This window comes from Sturnira hondurensis, unplaced genomic scaffold (genome assembly GCF_014824575.4).
Source record: "Sturnira hondurensis isolate 20B ecotype Veracruz unplaced genomic scaffold, ASM1482457v3 Scaffold0000033, whole genome shotgun sequence".
Lineage (NCBI taxonomy): Eukaryota > Metazoa > Chordata > Mammalia > Chiroptera > Phyllostomidae > Sturnira > Sturnira hondurensis.
The window spans coordinates 39,038-63,703 of NW_028072664.1; the positions used below are offsets into that span (position 1 = coordinate 39,038).

The following is a 24,666-nucleotide window of genomic DNA, read 5'->3' on the forward strand; positions in this document are numbered from 1 at the left end:
GGGGGGGCGGAGAGGGAGAGGGAGAGAGAGAGAGAGTTTCAGTCAAACTAAAGGTCTCATCCAGGCCTCAGTTCTGTTTTAGATACTGCAGAATAAGAGTTTGTTCATTTTTATTTTGTTAAAATGACAAACATATTTTTATTTACTCTATTCCAGAATTTGTATTATCCCTGCCTACAAACACAGAGAGTCTACCTCTTATGTTAAAAGAGTTTTCAGTTTTTTCTGATTAGTTTTTTTTTTTAAGACACACTTACTCAGCATCACGATTGGACTATTACATTTAGTAATCAGCAGCATGGGTGCAAACCCCCCTCAAAACTACATTAAAAACCTTTTGTTGGAATGTTTTACTCTCCTCACAGAACAGAAACTAAGATAACCTGGTTTACAATTACTTGCAAGTATAGTGCCGACTTTTTTGCCCATTCATGTGCATATTGTCTAAAACATGTCTCCTTTGTAAGAGTGAGGCCCTGTCAACAGTCGGGCTTGGCCGAGTTCACAAACCTGTTGAAACCTCTAGCTTCCCTGTCACTTTGCCGGCTCTTCTCACCTGCTCAGTTTTGTGTCCTGGCAGAAATTAAAACCTTCTGCCTCTTCCATAGGCGCTGCTGCTGGAACCACCACAGCCAACTTGGTTTCATGGTGTGGCAAAGTATTGGCCTCCACTGCCACAGGGGCCAGAGCTTTGTCCTCCAAAGTTTCTTCCTTTCATGTGTCCAAAGCTTGAAGATTGATTAATTACCAAATCCCACCCAATGCCACCATAGCCACCACAGCTACCACCAAAGCCACCTTGACCACTGAAGTCTCCTGAGTGATCAAAATTGTCATTCCCACCCAAACCACCTCCACGACCACCTCCAAAGTTCCCAGAACCCCTTCAACCCCTCTGGCTGGGTGAAGCACTAGCCACCTCTTGCTTAGATAGGGCTTTCCTTACTTCACAGTTGTGGCCATTCACAGTATGGTAATTCTGAATGGCAACCTTGTCTACAGAGTCATGGTCATCAAAGGCTACAAAAGCAAAGCTTCTCTTTTTGCCACTGGCTTGGTCAGTCATGATTTCAATCACTGCAGTTTTCCTCTTCTGGTCAAAATAATGTTTAATGTGATGCCCGTCAGTGTCTTCTGTAATTCCACAGACAAAAATCTTTTTCACCGTTAAGTGGGCACTCAGTCTTTGAGAAATCTTCTCTTCAGACAGCCCTCTTTGGTTCCATAACTCTTACACTCACCTAGTGTGGCCTTGCATTCATGGCTGCACCCACCTCCTCCACAGTGGCATATGTGACAAACCCAAAGCCTCTGGAGCGCTTGGTGTTTAGATCTCTCAGCACCACACAGTCTGTGAGTGTTCCCCACTGCTCAGAATGGCTCCTCAGTCTCTCACTGTTGTTTCAAAGCTCAAACCTCCAATAAAGAGCTTTCACAGCTAAGAACCAGCTATGCTGGTTCTTTGGGAGACTGACTTAGACATGATGACTGCAGGAGAGGAGACTTCAACAATGCTTACTCAGCAGCATCCTACCTGCAGAAAATCTGATTAGGTTTTTGGTTACTTAAAATTAAACACCACAGTCAAGTTTTTGAATACTAAAAACCAAACTTTTGATAACCTGCATTTGTATTCAATACTGTCACAGGATAGTAAGAAGGTAGGAAAGTTCCTGGGCAGGTGGAATGTGGAAACTGAGATGAGAAAATTAAACATGCACTAACTATTTAAATAGCTTACAGCCAGCTGGTAAATTGCAAGATGTATCTTCTCCAGCCAAGAATGCTTGAGTGCTCTATGTTTTATGCCTGTCCTCTCTAAACAGCTTAAATCACCCTGGTCTGGGAAATAGAGAACAGAGACCCAATTAGTGCCATTTTTGCCAGCTGAACCTAAGGCCAGATGAAGACAGGGGAACAAGTAACGAAAACCGCATTAGAGCCAGACAGACCCAAGAGAAAAATGAAGCAGTAAAACCAACCAGAGGGTAATTCCCATCATCTCCAAACATCCCTGTGCGCTCATTTTGATGCATCAGCATATTTAAAATGCACTGGAAAGCTGACAAATACTCCACTGAAACCCTCCCCTAAGATTCTCACCTGCAAATGAAAGATAATAAAACCCTTCAAGACGAAGACCTGGTGTGGGCTCATTCTAGATCACACACATGCCCCTTCTGGGGCATGGACTTTATAATTTCTCCTAAACTCTAAGGGTCCCCAGGAGACTTATAACCTAAAGAGCAGTGGGCAGCTGGCAGCTTGACCTGGGCTTACCTGCTTAACCTCTTTCCAAGGCTCCCTTCTCTCTGACTTTGCACTGGGCCAATGTAGCCCTGCCTTGGCTCACTTCTGTCTCTGCGACCTTCACTTCCCGGTGAACCAAGAGCAGCTTGGGCTTGGGTTACTTCTTTCCTATAGTGCTTCCAATGAGGCAAAGCAGAGCACTGCCTAGGCTCTCTATTATTGCCCCCTCTACCCTAAGTCCTTCGTTTGTCTTGCTGTCCCACCTTTAATAAACCTACTATCAAAATCACCTGCACTCCACTTGTGAAATCTTTCCTACATGCAGTCAAGACCTCACACAGTGTAGACCACACTGCAGCACACCCACTCTGGACCAATACTTTTCTGGTCACAACGCCTCTTTAGTTTCACTTTGTGCAAACAAATAATTTACTATTGCATAATGATATATGATTTTTATTTCATTTCTTTATTTTTTTTATTTTTGTTAAGTACAGTTGTCTCCATTTCTCCCCCCATCCCACCACAACCCCAATCCCTTCCCTCCCACACCCGACCTTCAATCCTACAACTTTTGGCTTTCTCTGTGTGTCCTATATATATTCCTAGACTCGTTTCTCCTCTATCCCCTCCCCCCACCCCCTCATTATCTATCTCTCTCTTCTCCTCTGGTTACTGCCAGTTTATTCTTTATTTCAATGTCTCCTGTTATATTCTTCCTGTTTGTTTTGCTCATTAGGGTCCACTTATAGGTGAGATTATATTTGTATTTGCCTTTCACCACCTGGCTTATTTCACTTAGCATAGTGCACTCTGGATTCATCCATGCTGTTGTGAAGGGTAGGAGCTCCTTCTTTCTTCCTGCTGTGTAGTAAGTATTCCATTGTGTAAATGTATCATAGTTTTTAGATCCATACACTGATACTGAGGTGCACTTAGGTTGCTTCCAGCACTTGGCTATTATAGATTATGCTGCTCCGAATATTGGGGTGCATAGGTTCTTTGGAATTGGTGTTTCAGGACTCTTAGGGTATAATCCCAGCAATGGGATTGCTGGGTCAGAAGGCAGTTCCATTTGTAGTTTTTCTGAGGAAATTTCATACTGTTTTCCACAGTGGCTGCACCAGTCTGCATTCCCACCAACAGTCCACGAGGGTTCCCTTTTCTCCACAGCCTCACCAGCACTTGATGTTTATTGATTTGTTCAAGATGGCCACTCTAACCGCTGTGAAGTGGTATCTCACTGTTGTTCCAATTCACATCTTTCTGATGGCTAGTGATGCTGAGCATCTTTTCATATGTCTCTGGGTCCTCTGTACTCCCTCCTCAGAGACATGTCTATTCAGGTTCTTTGCCCATTTTAAAATTGGGTGGTTTGTCTTCCTGGAGTGGAGACGTGTGTGTTCTTTATATGTTTTGGAGATCAAACCTTGTCTGAGGTATCATTGGAAAATATATTTTCCCACGTGGTTGATTCTGCTTTCATTTTAGTGCTGTTTTCTTTAGCTGTGCAGAGGCTTTTTATTTTGATGATGCCCAATTTGTTTATTCTTTCTATTATGTCCCTTGCTCTAGGGGACATATCAGTAAAAAATGTTGCTGTGTGGAATATCTGAGATTTTCTCCTCTGGCAGAGGAGATCACCTGCCTATGTTCTCCTCTAGGACTTTCATGGTGTTGTGACTTATATTTAAATTTTTCTCCACCTTGAGTTTATTTTTTATGTCTGGTATACATCGGTGGTCAAGTTTCATATTTTTTCACGTAGCTGTCCAGATCTCCCAACACCGTTTGTGGAAGAGGCTATTTTTACTGCATTTTATGCTTCTGCCCCCTTTGTCAAATTATAATTGACCATAGAGACTTCAGTTTATTTCTGGGCCCTCTACTCTGTTCCACTGATCTCTGTGTCTGTTCTTATGCCAGTACCACTCTGTTTTGATTGCCATAGCCTTTTAATATAGTTTCATATTAGGTGTTGTGATCCTTCCTACTTTCTTCTTCTTTCTAAAACTTGTTGAGGCTATTCAACATTGTTTATGGCTCCATATAAATTTTTGAAATGTTTCCTCTATACCTGTGAAATATGTCTTTGGTATTTTCATAGGGAACACATTGAATCTATCAATTCCTTTGGGCAATATGGACATTTTGATGATCTTAATTCTTCTAGACTGCGAGCATGGTACATGCTTCCATTTGTTTGTGTCTTCCTTGATTTCTTTCTTCAGAGTTGTGTAATTTTCTGAGTACAGGTGTTTTTCCTCCTTGGTTAGGTTTACTCCTAGGCACTTTATTTTTCTTGTTGCTACATCAAATGGACCTTTCCCCCTAATGTCTGCTTCTGATATTTCATTGTTGCTGTACAAAAATGACTGCGACTTCTGAATGTTGACTTTGGCTCCCGCTGTTTTACCAAATTCACTTTTTAGGTTGAGTAGTTTTTTGGGGTAGTCTAAAGGATTTTTCTATGTATACTCTTATGTCATTTGCAAACAGTGACAGTTTCACTGACTCCTTTCCAACTTGGATTCCTTTTATTTCTTTTTCTTGCCTGAAGCCTGTGGCTAGGCCTTCTAATATTATGTTAAATAGAAGTTGTGGAGGAAAGCATGCTTGAGAAAATATTCAAATATTTTAAGTAAAATATTTAAAATAATAAATAAACATGACAAAACAATAAAGAAGAAGCTGTGAAAGCTAGCAGCCCTGTCCCCTTCCTGATCTTAGTGGCGGAGCTATTAGTTTTTGCCCACTGAGCACGATGTTGGCTTAGGTCTCTCGTATATCGCCTTTATCATGTTGAGAAATGTGCCCTTTACTCAGTGGTTTTATCATAAATATCATGCTGTACCTTATCAAATGCATGCATTTGATACGATCGTATTGATCGTATTGATACGACCATGTAATTTTTATCCTTCCTTTTGTTTATGTGATGTATTACACACACTGAGTTGCGAATATTGTGCCATCCTTGCAACCCTGGGTTGAATCCCACTCGATCATGGGGTATGATCTTCTTAATGTACTGCCAGATGCGGTTTGCCAATATTTGGTTGAGGATTTTAGCGTCTATGTTCATCAGTGATATCAGCCTGTAGTTTCCTTTCTTTGTTGTGTGTTTATCAGGTTTTGGGAGTAGGATGACGCTGGCTTCATAAAAAAAAAAGTTTGGGGGCCTTCCATCTTCTCAGATTTTGTGGAATAATCTGTGAAGGACAGGGATTATCTCTTCCTTACATGTTTTGTAAAGTTCTCCTGTGAAACCATCCAGTCCAGGGCTTTTGTGTGTCAGGAGTTTTTTTTATTACAGCTTCAATTTCATCTTCAGTTATTGGCCTGTTCAGGCTTTCTGCTTCTTCCTGATTCAGTTTTGGAAGATTGTATTATTCTAGAAATTTGTCCATTTCACCCAGATTTTCAAGTTTCTTGGAAAATAATTATTTGCAGCAATTTCTTAACATCCTTTGTTTTCCTGTGGCATCAGTTATAATCTCTCCTCTTTCATTTCTGATTTTGCTTATTTGTGGCATCTCTCTTATTTTTGGAATGAGCCTTGTCGATTAAAGCCTTGTCGATTTTGTTGATCTTTTCGAAGAACCAGCTCCTGGATTTATTGGTCCTTAGAATTGTTCTTTCAGTCTCTATGGCATTTAATTATGCCTTGACTTTGGTTATTTCCTTCCTTCTACTTTTTCTCGGCTGTGTCTGTTGTTATTCCTCTGGTCCCTGCAGGTGTAGGGTTAGGTTGTTTATTTGAAATGTTTCTTTTTTCTTTTTTCAGGTGTGCCTGTATCGCTATGCACTTCCCTTTCAGGGCTGCCTTTGCTGCATCTCATAAGTTTTGGGCCATTGTGAGTTCATTTTCATTTGTTTCCAGACACTTTTTGATTTCTTCCTAGATCTCATTATTCACCCATTCATTATTTAATAGCATGCTATTCCATCTCCATTTGTTTGAGCGTGTTTGAGCTTTTTTTTTCCTTGAGGTTAGTTTCTAGTTTCAGGCCCTTGTGGTCCCAGAAAATACTTGATATGATTTCAATTTTCTTGCATTTGTTGAACCTTGGTTTGTGTCCTATCACGTGGTCTATCTTTGGGAGTGTTCATGTGCATTCGAAAACAATGTGTATCTTGCTTCTTTGGGGGAGAGGTTCTATATATCCCAGTTAAGTCCATTTGATCAAGGGCATTGTTTAATGCCTCAATATCCTAGTTGACATTTTATTTGGAACATCTCTCCTTATTTGACAGTGGAGTGTTAAAATCTCATAGTATATGTGTGTTGCCTTCTATATCTTTCCTGAAGTCCTCCAAGATTTTCCTTGTTTGTGTGTGTCCTCTATGTTTGGGTGCATATATGTTTACCATGTTTATGTCTTCTTGGTGGAGCCTTCCCTTAAATATTATGAAGTGTCCTTCTGGGTCTCTTTTTATGGCCCCTGTTTTGAAGTCTATTTCCTGTGATGTAAGTAATGCTAAACCAGCTTTTGTTTTCCCCACCCATTTGCTTGGAATACTTTTTCCCAACCTTTCACTTTCAGTCCATGTATGTGTTTTTGTTTGTTTGTTTGTTTGTTTGTTTTGTTTCCTGAGGAGGATCTCTTGTAGGCAGCGTATGTATGGGTCCTGTTTTCTTATCCATTCAGCTCCGTCATGTCTTTTGATTGGAGCATTTAGTCTATTGGCATTTAAGGTTATTATTGATAGGTACTTATTCATTCCTTTCCTTTGTACCAGTGTTCCTGTCTCTCTCGCTCTCTTTCAATCCTTGTTTTAGAGAAGACACTTTAGCACCTCTTTCAAAGCTGGTTTGGAGGAGGTGTATTCTTTTAGACTTCTTTTGTCTAGGAAGCTCCTTGTTTGTCCTTCCTTTTTAATTGAGTGTCATGCTGGATTGAGTAGTCTTGGTTGCAGGCCTTTGTCTTCCATTACTTGGAATATTTCTAGTCATCCCCTTCTGGCTTCTAGTGTTTCTATTAAGAAGCCCACTGTGAGCCTTGTCAGAGTTACCTTATGTGTTAATTCTTGTTTCTCCCTTGCTGCCTTTAAGATTCCCTCTTTGTCTCTAAAACTTGTTGTTTTAAGTATGGTGTGTCTTGGAGTGGGCCTCTTTGGGTTCCTCTTGATTGGGACCCTCCATGATCCCTGAACTCACATGGCTTTTCCTTCTCCAGGTTTGGGAAGCTTTCTGTCATTTTTTCCCCCCAAACAGCATTTCTATCCCTTGCTCCTTTTCTTCTCCTGCTGGTATTCCTACGATTTGAATGTTGTTGTGTTTCATGTTGTCCTGCAGTTCCCTTAAGATATCTTCATATTTTCTTTTTAGTCTTATTTTGTGCACCTGCTCTACCTGGGTGTTTCTTTCTACCTTGTCTTCCAGGTCATGGGTTCAGTCCTCTGCTTATTCCAGAGTGCCTGGACTTCTGTCTACTATATTTTTTAATTTCAGAAATTGTATTCTTCATTTATTTCTGGTTCTTGTTTATGGTTACTATTTCTGTTTATACTCTTGTAGTTCTCATTCTGTTCCTTGTAGTTGTCTGTGAGTTCCTTGAGTGTCTTTATAACCATCCTTTTGAATTCTATCACTGGTAGTTTGCTTCCTTCCATTTCACTTGGCTCTTTTACTGGAGAGTCTTCCATTCCTTCTGACTACACATTCTGTCTTTGTCTCCCCATTTGCGGTAACTCTTTTTCTTTGTTTCTGCAATTCCCAATGCTCTGCTTTGCCAGCTGTCTTTGTAAGGTGGGTTCCTGTGGTAGAAGTTCTATGGGATTCAGTGGTGTGGTCTCTCTGATCTCCTGGTGTGGGTGCTCTAGGGTTGCCCATTCTTCCATTTGTGTGGGCTCTGTCGTCGTATTTGGGCTTTACCTGTTAGTGGCTCCTTTGCTGGGAGGTTCTCCCACCAAGCAGATTTACTTGTATGTGTAACTCCCACCTTGTCTTATATGTGATCGGGGCCAGAGTGAAGGTGGAATGGAGTAAGACAGCAGCGAGTATTCTATGGGATACAAAGTACAAGTAGAAAAAAGATAGGAGGTCCTTTGGAGAAGTACTTCAATTACCATGATATTTCACCCAACTAGCTGCTGTATATAAAAGATGTAAAAGAGATGAGACTCTAATTAGACGGGAAAAGAATGTGAGCTGGCTTTAGAAAGCAGAGCACTTATGTGAGGTTAGAAGGTGAGATGTAGTGAGAGTAAGGGATAGAAACTTGGCCTAGTATGTGAGAGACTAAAATTAACCACAAATGTAATAAAACTCAGGAAGATGATGAAATGAATTAAGACCAGAGAAGGATGCTGTGTAGGATTTGGAATAACAATAATATAATAAGAAGTATATAATTGTCTTTTAAAATATATAATTGTTTAAATATATAGTTGTTTTTACATGTCCTTTGCAAACTGTGGCTTCCAAACTTCACATCAGTTGAACTCTGTTGGCTGTCCACTCTGTTCCTCAGAAGATTGGCCAGGTGTCCCAGTTGGGTACATGAGCAACTGGCTTCAGCTGCCACCTGTCCTACCCTCATAATAATATATGATCAGTTTGGCCAAGGTGTTTGACAAACATCCAGGATTTAAATTTTAACAGGGGACAATTTTCATATCCTAGGGATGGCTCTGGGTTGTTCCAAATAGCCACACACACGCACACAATTGCAAGGGAGAGGTTTTGAACTACTTAAGCTGATTTGATATTTGTGAATTGTACAGGTATTGTTGTGTTATGCTGCATTGTATTTGTGGTGTGGGTGAAAAAGGGCTCACATACTAAACTTTACAATCGCGTGGTTGATCCTTACAAACTCAAAGACATAAAGTAACCACATGGGATGGTCTGAAATTAAAACTTCCTAACTAAAAGTGATACATGGCTAGCACTCATGTCCTAGGCTGCACTCTTCCTTGACAATGGTTGAGCTTTACCTTAATTGACTCTATCTGTGGTCTTTTTGTATCTACAATAACATCACTTTGAAATGGCAGGGTAATTTTCCCTCCAGATCCCTCAGGGTATAATTGCTGTACCAGAGACCACAGAACTCCTCATTGTTATTGCTTTCATATAATGAGTTATTGTGTTAGCTATCCTATACCTCTACATGTAAGAGAAGAATGTTTCTATCCATTTTATTTTATATCCAATCTCATAAATTCCACACTGGATTTCACATATCCCCCTTATGCCTCTCCCTTTCATCATAATGTATAAAATAAGGTGCAAAACTAACATTCTCCACAGTATTTTCTCAGTCTGTGGTGATTTTGCTTCCCAGCAATTGTTATTATTCAATTTGGCTCAACTAAACTCATAGTAATTCTCTAGAGGTTTGGGCCCTTTAAAAAAATCCTCAATCCAGTTATCTAGTTCTTGTTATCCAGTTATCTAGTTCTCTCTGAACTGACTTTAGAGAGAGATAAAGGGAGAGCAAGAGATTAGAGAGAGACATCTACTTGACTGGGACTTGAACCGGTAATTTAGGTAGGTGTCCAGACCAGGAATCAAACCTGTGAACTTTTGTTGCATGAGCTGATGCTGCAACCAACTGAGTCACATGACCTGAGCAGCTTTGCATATTTCTTAGGTCGATATTGTTTATACATATCCTTACTATTAAATATATATTGAAAGTTATATAAATATATCCAGCATTCTACAAAAACCTGAATCAATACTAATTTTTTAAGTCCTGTTCATGTAAAATCGACAATGTTCTTTGTCGATTGCTTTATAACCAGATCCATGACCATGACTTTTTATGTTCCATCACTTAACAGTCATGGTTTTATTCTGATGGTTTTGCAATTAAGTTTCACCTTCAGATTAGACATTTAAAAAGCTCTGAGAAATGAAGATTTGTAAAGCTCTGAGGAATAGCTGGATTCATAAATTGCAGGCAGATGATTAAGAAAATAGTTAACTTCATGGAACTGAATGAACCAAGAATAATTATAATTTTTATGACTTTTTGTTGGATATTTTGCTCATCTTTTAATATTCTTGTTTTTCACATATAGGAGTTGTTTTTTTTTTCTCTCTCTCTCTCTGAAACCACCTAAGACATAGAGCAGTCCCCTTAGCCATTACTACAAAACAACAACACAAATATGGGACCTAGGAATAAGCTCAACTAAAAGGGTAAAAGACCTGCACTAAAAAAAAAATTGTAGGGAACTGAAGAAAGACAGAGGAAGACACAAGTGGAAATACACACTGTGGCTGAGGGCCGAAACAATTAACACCATTAATGGGGTCCATAATACCCAAAGCAATCTAGAGAGTCAATGTATTTCCTATTAAAATACCAATGCCATATTTCACATAACCAGAACAAATATTCCAAAAGTTTATATGGGACCAAGGTAGGTCCCCAAATAGCCTCAGCAGTCCTGAAGAAAAAGAATGAAGTTGGAGGAACCACTATCAAATTATACTGCAAAGCTGCTGTAATCAAAATAGCTTCATATTGGTGTAAGAACAGGCATGAAGATCAATGGAACACAACAGAGAGCCCAGAAGCCAGTGCACGACTTTATGGTCAATTAATATTGCCAGAGTAGGCAACAGCATATGATGAAATAAAAACAGCCTCTTCAATAAGTGGTGTTGGGAAATTTGGACTGGTACAAGCCCCTCCCCCCAAACTAGACTATCAACTTATACCATATACAAAAATAAACACAAAATGGATAAAATACTTAATTGTAAGTCACAGACCCCAAAAAATCCTAGTAGGAAACATGGGCAGTGAATGTCAGACACTTCATGCAGCAATATTTTTGTAAATATGTCTACTGGGCAATGGAAATAAAGGGAAAACTAAATAAATGGGACTACATGTAACTAAAAAGCTTCTGCACAGCAAAAACAAACAAACAAACAAAATCAATGAAATTAATAGGGAATTCATTGCATGGGAAAACATATTTGCCAATAACACATCGATTAAAAGATTAATTTCCAAAATATATGACGAACTTAATGCAACTCAACAGCAGCAAGACAAACAACCAAATTCTATGCCCTACTCAGACAGGAGGCAGGACTATTGTCAGAGAAAATAGTTATCGAAGGTATACTCTCTTCTCTCATTACCCTCAAAAAAATTCAGAGATAGGAGTCTGTGAGCAGAATTGAGGCAAATAGAAAGAAGTTTTTAAAAGTCTCAGTAAGTGTGCGAAGTGAAGTAAGCCAGGGGGTCAGGGGCAAATACCATATGATCTCACCTTTAACTGTAGAAAATCAACAGAAGAAAAAAGGAAGCAAGATATAACCAGAGACAGTGAAATGAAGTACAATCTGACAGTAATTAGAGGGGAGGTGGAATGGGATAATGGGGAGCATGGGGGAAGAGTTTTCAGGAAGAACTATAAAGGATGCATGGACGAAAGCAAGGGGGCCATGGAAGCAGGGCAGAAAGGTGAGTTTGTCTAGGGTGTGGGGGGGTGAGGAATTGGGAAAAATGCAGGCAACTGTAACTGAACAACAATAAGATAATTTAAATTGTTTTAAAAAGGGAAAAAAAATCTCAGTAAGTTTGTTGAGAAAGTAGGGCCAACCTCACAGCCCAATAAGCAAGCAGGCCATCTCATCAGAGCTCCCACTTCCATGAATGAAGAAAAGGGAATGATTTGTGGCAAGGAAACTCCTGCCATGGTCACAGAACTAGCTAAGCCACCACAAGAACTAGATAAAACCAGATTCATCCAAGGTGGGGAAAAACATGGCCTGAAAAATACCTCAAGCCCCATTATAACCATCATTATAATAAAAGCTGACAGCACAAGTGAAAGAGGACTCAAGGGAGACTAACACTATGACAATTCCAGAACAGACAATGTTAGGAATGAGACCTCCCTGAAAGACAAAGGTCAGAGTCAGGTGTTGAAGCCAGAAAGCTTAGAAACAAACCACCCCTAGCAACATAGAAAATCCCAAGAACTGACTTACCATGCACACACAGTGTACAGGTGAGTTGGCTCATATCTACTTAGACACATAACTTTTGCTTTGTTCACAGGAGCACCTGCACCCTGGCCACTTTTTGTTTGCTTGTGCTTAATTGTTTTTTTTTTTCTCTATCTAAATGAAAGTTGCTCTGTTCTCACTCCAGCTCACTCTTGACATGTCTCCTGAATAATTCTAGAGCCTAGAGGTCACCTAACACATGATGTAGCCTGGACCAAGAGAGTTGGTCTGGTGACCCTTATAGTCCTCATTATAACACAATAGACAAAGAAAATTGCTTTTTAATAACATAACATTTTAAGGAAAGAATTAGAATGAAAAATAAAGCAAATATAATATCCATAATTTTGAAGGCCCCTGAATAATTTTATCTAATCTTTAAAATAATTATTCTGGTAATAAGAAAATATACAATCAAATACAGCATAATTCTTCTCTTTACCCGACAAGGCTTTCCAAGTAAAATGAGGCTCTCCTCATTTCAAATGGGCTAATTAATTTTAATTATTTTCTTCATAAGGAGAAAAAGAGAGCAAATCTTTGAGGTATTCCAAGGGCCTGATTGCACCAAAGCCATCTTCAGGTTATAGAGAAGTAAAGATTTTCTCTTAAAATTTAATCCGTGGAAGGGGTATGAAACATACTTGACTGAAAAGTAAGATGTCATTATGAAACACGATTAAATTTCCTAGTTATCCAAAGTGGAAATATAAAATATAAAGAATGTATGTAATGCATATGATTGTCAAACCACTATGCTCTATACTTAAAATCAGTATGAAATGATAATAAACGTAAACCATTTAATTAAATAAAATGTAAACTATTTAATAAAAGCCCCTGATCTTTTCCTAAACAAACAAAAAGTTAATTAAATAAAAAAAACCTTGCTACAAGCTCTAGTTCTTAGAATTGAAAAGGTTGTTTTCTTAAGGAATCAAGTACCTGATGAAGACAGTACAAAACTGTTATGAAAATATGGAGAATCTTTGCTTTCTAGGTAGAACTATTTTTTGTTATACTTTATCTGAAGTAAAACAATGAATACAGGAAACAACTTGTCTCTCAGCAGAGGAAACATAGTTCCTAATTTTATACCCGCTTATATTTGATATTTAAGTCGACATTTGCCTTATACTTATCCTAATTTTATTTAGTTTATCAACCCACAAGACTCTCTTTCTTAAATTTTTCCTTCACTAATCTTGTACAACCTACTTTTTGTTCAGAAATAGCTAAATTCTAGGACAAGCCACTTTGCTTTAATTTTCTTTAAGAATGTATGTTCATTCCTTACACTTTCTATGACCAAAAACATGGAGTATTTTTCTTTTTTAATTAAAATTCTTAACTCATGGGAACCTTATTATCTAGAGACAAGAGAAAGTAAGTAATTAACATGTCTTAAATTAGCAAATGTATGAATGCATTTCATAACCACTAGAAACATAGGCTTTCACTGGCAGATAAGTGAAACATATTTTAAAAAATTAAAAAGATTAATGTATTAAAATGTATTTTAATTTCTCCCTTATTAAAAGCCAAAGGAGGTAAACTAAATCTATTAACTAATGGTTCAATATTTTATGTTATTTTAAAATATCTGAATATTCAGTATTTTTTAAAAAGATTTCATTGATTTATTTTTAGAGAGAGGGGAAGGGAAGGAAGAAGAGAGGGAGAGGAACATCAATGTGTGGCTGCCCCTCAAGCACCTCCCACCCCCTCCCCACCACTGGGGACCTGGCCTACAACTCAAGCACGTGCCCTGACAGGGAATCAAACCAGCCATCCTTTGGTTCGCAGGCCAGCACTCAATCCACTGAGCCACACCAGCCGGGGCTGAATTTTCAGTATTTCAAAGGGGAACGTAACTTAGTAAAACTCTAGTTTCTCCATTTTGGAAAGCTATGTTTTAGTATTAACCATTTTTAAACATACATATGTTTAGCACAGTTATTACATAAAAGTTTTGTTAACTCTTTGAACTTCATTTACATCTATTTATTAGTTCTTCATATTCTTATAAGATTTTTAAAGGTAATTATTATCGAAACTATTTTCTTGACAAATTTTATCAGAAATGATGTAAACTCATATTTTCAAATCCCGGTAAAACAAATATACACATTTAATGTTAATAGACCTAAAAGACACCAGCCAAAATCAAACTAGCTTTAATAGCCAATATTTGTTTTCCAGATTATACAATCCTGGAAAACATGTGAAATAGTATCTGTTACATTTCTTAATTTCTATAAGCATTTGATCTTTCAAGCCAATTAAATATTTGGCTTAATAATATTTAAGCTAGTAATACCATCTCAGGTAGAAAACACCAGAGTGTACATATATAAACACAGATGAAGAGAGATATCACAAAAAAAGACTAAAACTTCAAGAGAATTACTCAGAAGAGTGAACACACAAAATATTTTCTTTGCCCTTGACAATTTTTAAGGAGTTTGGCAAGGGCCCTAGGCACAAGAGCCCTCAACTGCTTGTTCTAAAAGGGCCACTTTTTGTTGTTGCTATCAGATTTAAAAAACACAGCTTTCAATTTTTCCCAATTTCTGATCAGTTATCAAATCCTTTAAAACCCCTTCAAATATACTAGTCATAAAACACTCTTACCATCTCAATAATTTTTGTTGAAATGACCACCTTGGTGGGAAACCTCTTGATTTTCCCATCTGTCTTTTTAATTATGTGGTTAGTATAATTAGCATCTGTAAGACCCAAAAAGATAACTAGCATATTCAAAAGGATTAAGGTAGTCTACATATTTTACATCCATTTAAAAAAATTTGTTGTCAATAAAGCAGCTGTAAATAGTATAGTAACAGTAAAAGTGATAGTGATAGTAATACTACTACTACTACGACTAATAATAATTTTTAATTCAGCAGTTTTTCAGGTTAAATAGTAACTCACTCTGTAACCGATGAGTTTGGCCAGATGGCTGGGAAGCTGGGGGAAAACCCTGAGAGCCAGAATCCCACCACTGAAGAAAGGAGAGTTGCAGGAAGTTCTGGAACTTGCCTGGATTGAAATCTCAACTGAATCACCATGACAGTCTCCCCGCACCCTGGGGCAACTGTAAAAGACAAGGGCTGCATGCAACAGGGGAGCTTGTAGAGAGCCTGGGGGAGCTGTGGGACCAAACACCCCATGCTGGGCAAACACATGTGATGCCTTTGAACAGAGCAGGGGAAACTTCAGCCCCCTTTTGCACAGTGGCAGCCAGGAGAAGGTAAAAGTCTCTGATGAGCTGACAAAAATGGCATTAGTCCACATGGGAAAAGGCCAGGCGCTCCATTGTGCCTTGATTTCTGGGCTGGGTTCGTAAAATGGGAGTGCACCTGGAAATCAATCAGGTGGCTTCTTTCGCCTTCCACCTGGCTAGCCTCTCCAGGCTCGGGCAGGTCCCAGTTCCTGAGACTGGTGGGCCCATGCACACCCCACACACAGAAAGTGGAGGCAGCATGTGCTGTGCTGCACGGGACACTGGCATACTCACACAGACTTGGGAGAGATGCCAGGAACTGAACTGTGACTGGGGACCAGCTGGGCCACTTGAATGATCATACTGCAGACACCTGACTTTCTTAAAGATGGTTACTTTTAAATGGGAAAGGGATTCCAGATTCATTTTGGAAGGGTTCTGGGCTGCCAGAGGGTGGCAGGGTGATTACTCTTTGATTTTTTTTTTTTTTAAAGCAGAGGTCCCCAGCCCCCCAGCCCATGGATTGGTACTGGTCTCTGGCCTGTGAGGAACCTGCCTGCGCAGCAGTAGGTGAGTGACAGGCAAGCGTGTGAAGTGTCACTCATTGCTTCCTGAGCCCCACCTCCTGTTTTCCCACCTTCCCCACCACCACCCTCCCCATGGAAAAGTTGTCTTCCACAAACCTGGTCCCTATTGCCTCAAAGGTCTGGGACCACTGTTTTAGAGGGAGTGGGTCTCTAAGGTATAAACCTGCCAGTATTCCCAAACTGCTTAGCCTCTAAATCAACAGCCCATTTCCTCATTTATCAAACTTCTGACCACAGGGTTTGGCCCTAGGTGGAGAGCAATGGAACCCCTCTGACTGTTCTGGGACAGTACTGGCTGGTTCTGTAACACACACAGTGCTCCACACACACTAACAGTGTTCCACACACATGTGGTGATAATGGCCTGTGGCTGATTGACCCTCCCCGCAGCAGTGCAAGAGTAGCACTGTGGAGTTTTCTGGTCTCTGATAATTACTCTGCACACCCCTTCAAGGCACTGGCCTTCTAAACACCCCTGGCAGGTGGGTAGGAGAGAAGTTGGAAAAGGGGAGAGACTCTGAGAAGGAGTCAGGTCTGGCTAAGCTTTGCAAAAGTTGTTGCTTGGGGACCACAGACTGTGGGGCTGGTTGGCAGAAGATCTACTTGTGAATACTCTGGAAAAATGAAGCTGTGGATGCCAGTTTTGTGCATATGTTCTCAGTTGTTTGTTTGTTTGTTTGTTTTTTCTGCTCATATGTCTTGACAGGTACTTCCAGGCCATTAAGGCCTCCTAGAGGGGGCCCACTGAGTGGAACTGTGGCAGACTGGAACATGTACTGTCATTACTGAATGTCCAAGGAGGCATTGGTTTATTGTCGTGATACTGTGTGGCTTACATACGTTTTAGATTGTGGGGAAAAGTGCACCATGGATGGTTCCCTAGATTACCATAACATTAGGAAATTGAAACAGTATGGCCAAAGGTTAGACAAATGGGATAAAATCCATTACATTAAGGCATTTATATCACTGCATAATAGGGTTTCACCAGCAACAGAGACTACTTGATGGTGCAGAGAAAAGAGGAGATGTCTCCCTGGCAGTAAGACACAGGAAGAGAAGAATGAGGAAATGAGCCTCATCGATGCCCCCATACCTAGGGGACCGAGGGTTGGTGGCAGGAAGACCACCCCCATCATCACCCCTTTCTCTAGCTACTCCTGAAGTGCAGGCCACAGAGCCAACAGCTCTACCTCTGTATGATGACAGAAGGGTCTGCCCCTCAAAGACCCACCAATTTGGCCAGGGAGCACCCCTATTTGGAGCAAGACTGTTCCCCTTGAGGAAACACCCTATAGGGGGAGTAAATCAGGAAGGCCAGCGCACTGGCTACTATTGGGCTCATACCCTATTTTCTATTTCAGACACACCAAATCTGAAGATTTTCAACCCCTTATATCCATGATGGGTTTTGAAATGCCTTCATTTTTTGCCACCCATCGTCCAAACTGGGCAGAGGTACAGGCTCTCCTTGATGTCTTGCTAACAATAGATGAGAGATTGGCTGGTTGTAAATGAGGCAAATGAAGAGGCTCAACATCTCCACCGAGAGTATCCTGATGGGACCTTTAACTCAGGTGGGGCCATGTCTTTGCCAGAACCTGACTGGGGCCCAAACAGTGGGGACCAAGCACTCCTGAAACATTATGAAAGGTATATTCTTAAGAAAGGAGTGACTAAGCAAAAGAGCCTGAATATGATACCGGCCCCTGCAGCAAAAGCCAGATGAGGACTCTTCTGAATTTTTAGAGAGGATCTATCAGGCCTACAGGAAGCACCCTGATGCTGACTCGCCAATGCTGACCCACAGCACCAGAGAATGTGTGGGTGGTGAACATGACCTTTATTGGACAAAACTGCCCCAGATATTAGAAAGAAACTGTAGAGTTTAGATGGGGCATTTGGACTGAATCCCTCTCAGCTGGTGGCCATAATATTTAAAGTTTGCAATGATCAGGAGCAAGGAAGCTAAAACAGGCCACGGCGTTCTTAGAAAGAGAGTGGGGAGATCAAAAGAAGAGGCAGGACCCTAGGCCTACTAAGTGCCAATCAAATGTGCCCATCACAAAGAGGAGAGCCACTGGAGAAGGGAGTGACCGAAGGTAAAAATGGAGAATAAAGGAGACGAAAACGCTTACGAGGAAATTCTGAAAAGAAAGTCTGGTGATGAATGAGGAGGCCCAGGGGCTCCCTTGAACATCTCCCAACCTTTTGCTATTTCTCCACTGGAGGCTTGGGTACAGCTGATTATGGGGAACAAGCCAATTGATTTCCTTTTACATACTGGAGCTATCCACTCAGTGCTAAATACGAAATTAAACAGTAAGAGCTTGGATGCAGTCACAGTTAATGGAATGGCTGGACAGTTACAAAAACAGGTGTTCCCTAAACCCCTAGAATGCCAGCTTGGGGATCAAAACAGTGTCCATAATTTTATCTACATGCCAGACTGCCCTATTCCACTGCTGGACCAAGGTTTACTTTGCAAATTACCTGCACTGACAACATTTTCACCTGAAAATCATCAATTATGTGTCTGAGCCCTGCTGGTGCATGGTCTCCAGCTCCAGGCCCCCCTGACTTGCCCAAACAGTTCCTGAGGTGAACTCTCCCCTCTTAACATCTCTGAAGAGGTTGATGAAACTGTTTAGGCTGGTGGGACCCCAGGTAAAACAGTTACTATCCAGCCCATAACAAAATTAACCTCGAAGAAGGGGCATAGACCCCATGGAACAAGCAGCACCCCTTAAGAAGGAGGCTTTACTGGGGATTCAGCGAATGTTGCAAAGGTTCTTAAAAGCAGGACTAATTCAGGCATCCCTGTCTCCCTTATAGCACTCCCATATCACCAGTGAAAAAGCCTCACTATGGTGGACACGGATTTGCACAGGATCTTAGAACCATAATGACATTGTGCAGGACACTCACCCTATGGTGCCCAACCCTTGTACTCTGTTGGCCATAGCGCCTGGCAATAGCAAATGGTTTTCGGTCCTGACTTGAAGGTGCCTTTTTCTGCATCCTGGTAGACAAACGGGCTCAGCTACTGTTTGCCTTTGACTGACAGCACCTAGAAACAAAAGCCATGCTCTAATACTGCTGGACTGTGCTGCCACAGAGATTACAGAACTCCCTAACTATACCCAGTGAATGATTAGCCAAAGTCTTAAGGAATGTTCCGTTGCAATCAGGAGTCCTTCTGCAATATGTAGATGACAGCTTCAAAGCTAGTGGCCCCTATGAGGACTGTTTTCTCAAGACCATCACAGTTCTAAGTCTTCCAGCAAAAGGGGGCCTTAAGGTATCACCTCACGAAGCCCAGACTTGCAAAGAGGAGGTGGCATACATGGGATTTCAACTGAAGCAGAGCATGAGGACCTTGTTGGCAGGTAGAAAGGAAGCTCTTCCCACGGTAAAAGTCACAGAGAATGAAAGGTGGTTTCCTGGATTCTGAGGGATTACAGGGTTCTGCTGAATTTGGATTTCAAACTTGGGGCTTATAGCAAAGTGACTATACAATTCCTTGAAAGGACTGGGCTCCGAATGTTCCAAATGGACAAGGGATTGTCAGGTAGCATCCGATACCTTGAAGGAAAAGCTAGTTTTGGCTCCCACACTAGGATAGCCCGATTTCCAGAAGCTTTTCAAACTGTCCATTCATGAAAGGGGATTGGACTGAGGTTAGCAGCCCAGGCTCTGGAAGACAAACCCAGACTCAGAGTCTACCTCTCCGAAAGTTTGGATCGCATGACAAAGGAATGGCCCACCATGCCTCTGAGAAGTAGCAGCAACCTGGGACATTTTACAGGAAGCTGAAAGTTCACTTTTGGACAGCCTAGCATGGTACCGGTAGCACAGCGGGTCTTTATTAACGGAAAGGAGGCTACTGGCCAGTGGTAGGGTACATGGGGAAATATCAGGCCATCCTGTTGGACAACCCGAATATTACCTTGCAGACTACCACAACTTTGAAAATGGTCACTCTGCTGCCAGACGTGGAGGGAAACTCAGCACTCCGACAATACTGCTTGGAAATTATTGACCAAGTTTATTCAAGCAGGCCAGATTCACTGGACCAGCTGCTGGTGGCACTAGACTGGGAGCTGTACCCAGAAGGGAGCAGCTTTATGGACAGTCGCCAATCACAAGCGTGGTACAAAGTAGTTACTGTAGGCAATAGAAAAGAGAAGCACAAGCCCCTGCACTGTGATCCTCAATGCAGAAGGCTAAACTGATAACCCTCGGGAGAGCCTTAGGACTGCCCCAGAGAAAGAAGGTCAACATCTATACAGAGTCCAAATATACCTTCATGGTGGTCCCTTCCTACAGAACAATATGGGAGGAGAGAGGGTTCTTAACCTTGGGAACGAGGATGCCAAATGTGTAGAGGAGATTTTACAGTTGCTAGAGGTGGGGGATCTATTGGACCAGGTTGCCCTAATGCACTTCCCAGAACACCAAACGTACAGTTTCCAAATGAGCCAGGGAAACCAAACTGCTGATAAAGCATCCAAGTCAGGCAGCCAGAGAGATGCCACACCTGTGGGATATGATCCCCTGTTTGGGTTTTTGAAAATTTAAACCCTGTTACATAGATTAGGATGAGAAACAGGACTCTGAGTGGGGATTCTCCAACACTGACCCTAATTCTATGTGAAATATCAACACCCATGGTACTATTGTATTCCCAAAGGCTCTAGAGTAGCCTATTCTCAAACCCCTACCTGAAGAGACCCATTATGGAAGGGGTGCTTTGGTGCACTTCCTTGGGGCTACATTTGCAGGGCCCCCATTCACAAAGGACCATTCAGAGAGTCACCCACACCTGTGAGATATATGCCCCAAACAATTCTAAGGCAGAACATCCCCCAGCAGAAAAGAGAGTACAATATGAAGGTGTATGCCCATTTCAGGACTGGCAAGTGGTTTTCACATAGGGGCCAACAACCAGAGGAAATTTTGCATTTCTGATAGTTTTGGTGGATGGTTTTTCGGGATGGGTAGAGTCGTACCCCACTAGAATAGACAAGGCAACTGAGGTAGTGACACACACATTTAAGAAATAATTCATAGGTTTGCGCTTCGCCTCAGCATTGGATGTGACAGTGGACCATCGTTCACTGCAGAGATCTCCCAGAAGTTTGGAATGGCCCTCCAAATACAGTGGAAACTACATACACAATTGGAGGCCTCGACCAATGCGAAAGACTGAGAAACTGAATCACACGCTGAAGAAAACCCTAGCAAAAACATGCCAGGAGACACATTTGAAATGGGACCAGGCACTCCCCGTTGCCTTGCTTCAAATTAGCGTGTTACCCAGAAGTGGGCTTAAGTTAAGTCCTTTTGAAATAGTTTTGGGGAGATTCTTTCAAACCTCTGTTTTAGGGATGCCCCCTTCAGATTTGGAGTATCAGTCAAAGACCAGGCAATATGTGCAACGTTTAGAGCAAACACTGACCATTTTGCACAAGTTTGCTCATTGCACGTTTATCTATCCATGTCACAAGCCCTTGCACTGGTTTCAGCCAGAGGCCTGAGTCTTACTAAACACTTGAATGACTCAAGGTCCCGAAGAGCTCTTAGGCAAGCAACAGACTAGTGCCTATGACATTGTTTTGACAACACACTCTTCCCCAAAGCTCGTGGGAATCAAGCCCTGGATCCACCACACATGGATCAAACAGGCACCATCTTAGGAGGATGCAGGCCCTGCTGGTATGGCTGATGCAGGAAGGGAAAGCTGCACCTGCACTCCAGGACATTTGAAATTTCTCTCAGGAAAGGGCAGTGACCCCCAAACTAAGATGACAATGTCCCCCTAACTTTATTTATGTGTTTGCACATCTAGGGACTTTTAGATGCCAGATACTGACTTTGAATACAGTCCTTCCCATTGCTGAAGAGAACGAGGATTGAAAGTGCGTTATGATTATTTCTGAATGGGAAGGTTTATGGAAGGTTGTGAACATTTTAAGCTTGAAAGGAGAGAAACCTTAGATATTGGGTACAGTTTTCTTTGCTTGCTTGGTTTCTTTGTTTGTATTTTGATCTTTGCGAGGACGTGTTTTACACCTTCATGTCTTGTGTATATCAGGAATCCTCTGTCTCTACCGTGAGACCAGTGGGTGAGAAAAGGTGCCTGCCATTGGGACCTAGGAAAGGTAATTTTGTGCTTGTTAGAGTCCAGCAGAAGCAAGAGGTCATGTCTGTGCCATGAGAATCATTGGTGAAAGGTCGTGTCTCTGCCGCTGGGGCCTAAAAAAGGTCATTGGGTGCTAGTTAGAGTCTGGGTGTGGTGAGCAAATGCCCCTATCTTCTCTACCATCGGGTCCTCGCCCCATTGGTGCCAGCGAGAGTGTAGCTGGAATGAGAGGCCATGCCTTCCCCAGGAGACCAATTGAATGCACTGGTGGATGAGAGAAGCTTTGGGCCATTTGGGACCTTGGAAAGGTCATCTGTGTAACCAGTTGGTGGGACCCATAAGTTTGTGACAAGATTCTAAGGGTAGCGTTAGTCCCTACTTTGTGAAACTCTGTCTTTGCTCTAGATTTCGGGTTGCTTTTGTTGTGAAAAGAAATTGAGTTTCTTAAGAGTTTGTTAAAACTTCACCCCAAGTGGGAAAGTTTTAATGGAAAGTATAAGGCATGGACATGAAATTTTGCTGGGTATTAGATGGGCAAGGATTTTTCTCCATGCTTAGCATTTTTCTCCATACCCGATCCCTCCATCATTTGGCATTTTGAGGGAGTGATTGATGGCATAAAATATTTTTGCATAGAACCAATGCGACCAGTTGCCTATGGTGGTTTGGTTGTTCCCAGAAAGCCTTGAGGAACTGAAATTGATTTTCACGCTAACAAAAGTCCACTGGAGAAATGGCCTTGTACGTTGGTAGGCTGTGTGGTTCATGGCAGTCTTTCCAGGGAAGGAATGAAGGTTGTCCTCCTCAAAGACAGCAAGGAGAAAACCTAAAACATGTTGGAAACCACACAGATTTGAGGAGTGCAGGCACTGTAGACAAAGCTGGGTGGCAGGTGTGTGGCTTGACTTCTGTGCCCGGGGATTTTTAAATCTCAGTGTAAAGCTTCTTTGGGTGAACTCCAGCAAAGCAAACTTAAAGAGATTATGAGACTAATTGTTGCTCTTGTTGTTTTATGAAAAGCGATGAGGCAGAATTAAAACTGTACTTAGTGGAGTCCCTTTGGTGACAAGGAGGGTGACCTAAGGAGAAAAATGCTGTTTTGAGGAAAATAACAATGCTCAGTTGTTCACATTGGACTCTAGTGCAGCAAACTGTCTCTGAAATTTTGTTTTCACTTGGAAGTTGAACTGGGCTTGTGACATCAGCAGAATCGTTCAATATACAGGCAGGAAGAGTTTGCCATATAGTCACTGCTTAATGTCATTTATATCTAACAATTAGATTGTACATACTACGTTAAGGAGAATGTCATCCATTAAAGGAGCGGATCTCATTCAATCGATTATTATTTATTTTTTTAAAGACTTCATTAATTTATCTCTAGAGGGGAAGGGAAGGAGAGAGGAAGAGAAATATCAATGTGTGGTTGCCTCTCATGGGTCCCCTGCTGGGAACTGGACTGCAACCCAGGCACGTGCCCTGACTGGGAATGGAACCGCGATCCTTTGGTTCTCAGGCCCATGCTCAATCCACTGAACTACACCAGCCAGGGCTCAATCAATTACTTTAAATCCTTACCAAGGAAAATCGAGATTCTCAAGGAAGAGTTCTAATAACAGACAGGTTTCAAACTCCTGATAGCAATATCAGCAGCCCCATTAGTCTCCAGCCTGCCCTGTAGATTTTGGTCTTGCCAGCCTCTACAATCATGTGAGCCAGCATATGAAACATCTCCCTTAACCTCCCTCAATTTCAGTTCCACTCACTTTTTTCTCTTCGTCTCCCTTACCCTTACCCATTTCTTCCTCTCACAATCTCACCCTATCTCGTACTCCTACACTCTTCCTATCTCTTACATGTTTTTCTTCCTTAATTTTTTCTATGTCATTCCTACACTTTTTCATCCTCGCCTTCTTTTCCATCTCTTTCAAGTTCTCTGACTACTTAATCTTCACACTCACCTCTCTCTCTGCCTCACTCTCACCCTTTCCACTGCCTGTTTTCCTCATTTTACCTATTTCTTGACTCTCATTTTCTTCACCCTCTCCCCCATGTTCTCATTCTTTCTCTTCTCCCCAGCTTGTCTCCCTTAGGTTCTCCATCTTTCCGTATCTCTATCTTTGCTGTCACTTTCTTGCCTTCCTTGTCTTGTATGCCTCTCCCTGTCCAAAAATCCTTTCTCTCCCTCTCCTTCTTTCTTGGCATTTTTCAGTCTCGTTCTCTCTGTGCCACTCTTCTCCTCCCACAGTCTGCCCTCTGCCCTCAAGCATTTCTTCTCCCTTTCTTCCCCCTTACAGTAGCAGCCCGTCTCTCCCTTTGCCTGGCTCACTTGCTTCTTTGCCTTCTTACTCTCAGTTTCTCACTCCCTTACTTTCTTCTTCACCTACCCCTAAAACTCATTCATGCTGTTTTTCTACGCCTGCCTCAATCTAACCAGCTTACTCTCCCTCTTTTCTCTCTCCAATCTTTTCCA

The 24,666-nt window shown here is 41.5% G+C and overlaps 1 pseudogene; it reads right to left on the reverse strand.

The window, feature by feature from the left end:
- Positions 1 to 870: 870 nt before the first annotated feature.
- On the reverse strand, positions 871 to 19,069 carry LOC118984886 (heterogeneous nuclear ribonucleoprotein A1-like; annotated as a pseudogene).
- Positions 19,070 to 24,666: the final 5,597 nt, after the last annotated feature.